This window comes from Triticum dicoccoides, chromosome 5B (assembly GCF_002162155.2).
Source record: "Triticum dicoccoides isolate Atlit2015 ecotype Zavitan chromosome 5B, WEW_v2.0, whole genome shotgun sequence".
NCBI lineage: Eukaryota > Viridiplantae > Streptophyta > Magnoliopsida > Poales > Poaceae > Triticum > Triticum dicoccoides.
The window spans coordinates 284,221,124-284,224,754 of NC_041389.1; positions in this window are offsets into that span (position 1 = coordinate 284,221,124).

Sequence of the window (3,631 nt, forward strand, 5' to 3'; positions counted from 1 at the left end):
TACATGAAGTAGCTAAGCTAATTATAGATCAGTATTGAGCTATCCTAGGTTGTTATGCCATTTTGTGCCTAAGTGAGCTAATTATGTCATACATGAAGTAGCTAAGCTAATTATAGATCATTATTGATCTATCCTAGGTTGTTATGCCATTTTGTACCTAAGTGAGCTAATTATGTCATAAATGAAGTAGTTAAGCTAGTTATAGATCATTATTGAGCTATCCTAGGTTGTTATGCCAGTTTGTACCTAAGTGAGCTAATTATGTCATAAATGAACTAGCTAAGCTAGCTATAGACCATTATTGAGCTATCCTAGGTTGTTATATTCCAATTTCTAGCTAACAAAGCATTTGTTAAGCAAAACACTTGGGAAAACTTAACATGATCCGGGAGGTGAAGGGTCGGTCGGGGTTGCGCCACCGTGAGACAGAGAAGGATTGGTCGATCCTTTGTGGGAGGTGTGCTGCATGAAAGATCATTTGCAATGTTTAGTTAGCATGATGCAACTGAAATGTGAATACTAGTAACTAATGACCATTCAAATGAAACTCACTGTGTCTGCTATAGCAATCTAGGGCATCGGTGGAGGGGTCTGGCTGACTTTCTCGCACACGGTCTGCACATTTTGTTTTCATGAGTTAGTAATGAAACGAACATTGCGTGCATGATTTGACTAGTATGCGGGAGAAACTTACCACGAGCATCTCGTATAGGGCCCGGTGACTCGCGTCATTCCGGTTCCTCTCCGCCTCCAACATATTAGCCGTCCTCTCCTCCATGTGCCTCACCTTCTCGTCCGCCTGTCTGGTTGCCTCCGCCACAAGCTCTTGGGCCCTAGCCTTGATAGCAATATCCACTGGCTGTGGTCGAGGCCCCATCTCGGTAAGAGACTTTGTCTGCCGCTTCTTGATCTCTGAGAGACTTCTAGGACAACGTATGAGCCCATCCCCAATGGCTCCATGGCCATGTTTCCTCCCATCACCAGATAGCATCACGACCTCAGGATCAAAAGGACTCTGGCTCGAGTTGAAGTCCTCGCCTTTCATCTCCTTCCCCCAGTCTCTGTACCTCACAAGCTTGTTGTGGGAGGAGCTGTTGGTGAAGCTCTCTGGATGATTGAGGTCATCCTCCGAGAATGCCTTGGCCTTCTTGAACGGGGCACTATGGGCCATGGCATAGAGGTCGTACAACGGCGGCACCTCCTTCTTCTTGTATTTTTCCTAAAAGAGAGGAATAGGGGTAAATTAGTAATTAAAGCTAGCATGAAGAATGAAATTGCATGAATCGAACCACATACCCAGTGATCCCCGTACTCAAACAGGTTGGAACTCCCTTGATGGTGCAGCAGACCTCGCATATGGGCACGCTTGTCCCTGGCCTTGTTGTGGGTGGCTAGCCATTGGGGAGAGCACCACTCATCCACCAACCTCTCCCAACAGTCCATCTTATCCGCACACCATCTCGGGTGCACCTAAGTTAGACAAAGAGAAATTTCAGCGTTGCGCCTACGAATCAAATCAAGGAAATTGGTACAAGGTCTTAAGAATAGGTAATTATCGTCATGTACTTCTCCTTACTCAGATACTTGAGGCGGCACTTCTTCTTCTGCCTCCTGATGTTAGGCGTAGTAGTCTCGGACAGCTTGGACCCGAGCCTCGTGTCGTGTGTTCTGAAGTAGGCGCTTGCACTCGGCTTCGAGAACCATAGCCGCCTCCGCCTCGTGTTCCTCAAGACACCTGTAGAAGGTCTGCAATCAATCAATACAACACCGATCACTAGTACAATCACTAGGTACTGTTGATTTCTAATTCTGTAAAGGAGAACTTACCCAAAACCGCCATCTCACAATGTTGGCCGCCGTCTCGCACATGACACCATCGACCATCTCCCCGGGCGGGGCCGGGGCAGCCTGGTACAGCTCCCAGGTGAGTGCTAGCTGTCGAATCTCACCCTCACCGGGCAACGTGACCCACCCTGGGAAGTGGTGCCGCACTAGAGTACGAAGGACCTGGTTGGGCCTCCGGACCTTATGTGCGTGTACCCAACCCCTGCAGTATGACAAGGCCAACACATTAGATATTAATTTGAACAAACATGAAGGCAAAAGGTTAAAAAGAGTAAATTAATGCACTTACTTCTCCCCGTTAGGCTGAATCAACCACCTCTGGTCGCGTGTCGCCGGCACGGACGGTAGCTTAGTACTACCACGCTGGTAGACCCTCTTGCCCTCCTCAACCCGCTCACTCTCGCTGTAGCTATCCTCAGATAAGGTCTCGTCGAGATCATCATCATGGTCGCTAGTCTCCGGAGTCACATGGGACGAAGACTCTGGGACCTTAGTCTCCTGGGAGGAAGACTGTGGGACCCGAGTCTCCTGGGAGGAAGACATTGGGACCCAAGGCTCGGTGACCAGAGCCTCGTCGACCCGTGGCTCGATGACCAGAAGCTCGTCGTCCCAAGGCTCGTGGACCGGAGTCCGACACGGGTCCAGATCAGACGGGTCCACCTGAGACGGAGCACTCTGGTGGTCCAGGGACTCAGCGGGTGGTGGCGGCGAGGAAGGCAGAATAACCTTCCTACCTCTACCAACGCCCCGTCCACCTCTACCCCTCTTCTTCCCCCGACCTCCTCTCCCGGTCGAAGAAGAAGCGCCTGCCGAAGGTGCTGGGGGGGTGCATGCTATCTACCAGCACCCTCCGAAGGGTGTGGGGTGGAATAACAACACCCCTCCCACGCGCCGAGGTAGGAGGATCGGAGCGCTCTCGACCCAAGCCCACCATATGTCAACACCTGCAATGATAAAGAGTAAACAAAATTAGTACAACATAAACATAAAAAAAAAATTAGTGTGTATCATCATCATGAACATAATAAAGAATTTCGGGGTGTCGTGTTGGGGGTCGAGGGTTCGGGGTGTCAGGGTGTCGAGGGTCGAGGGGTCGGGGTGTCGTGGTCGAGGGTCGAGTGGTCGGGGTGTCGGGGTCAGGGGGTCGGGCTGTCGGGGTTGGGATGGCAAATCCTCGACCCCTTGACCCCTTGACACTTGACACGACACCTTGACCCCTTGACCCTCGACACGACACCCCGACCCCTCGACCCTCGACCACGACACCCGCGACCTTAGGTTATTTAAATAAAACTTAAACCTAATCTAATACAATATAATCTAATCTAGCTAACTATATATCTAATATATCTATTATCTAAACGAAAAAAAGAAAAAACAGAACTCCTCCTCCTCCTCCTCTTCTTATTTGTCTTCTTCCTTCTTTTACTTTTTCCTCTTTTATTCTCATCTTATCCTCTTTTTCTTCTTCTCCTCCTCCTCCTCCTATTCTTCTTCTTCTTCTTCTTCTTCTTCTTCTTCTTCCCCCTTCTACTTATTTCTACTTTCTTCTTCTTTTTTCATCTTTTTCACTTCCTTTGATTATGACTATTTAACTAAAACCTAACATTAATCCAATATAATCTAATCTAATTAATATAATATAGCTAACTATATAACCTAAACAAGTTAAACCTAAACATAAACTAAAAAAACCTAAACTAATTAAACCTAAACTATTTAAACTAATTAAACTAAATAACCTAAACTAATTAAACCTAAACTGAAAAAACTTAAACTAAAAAAC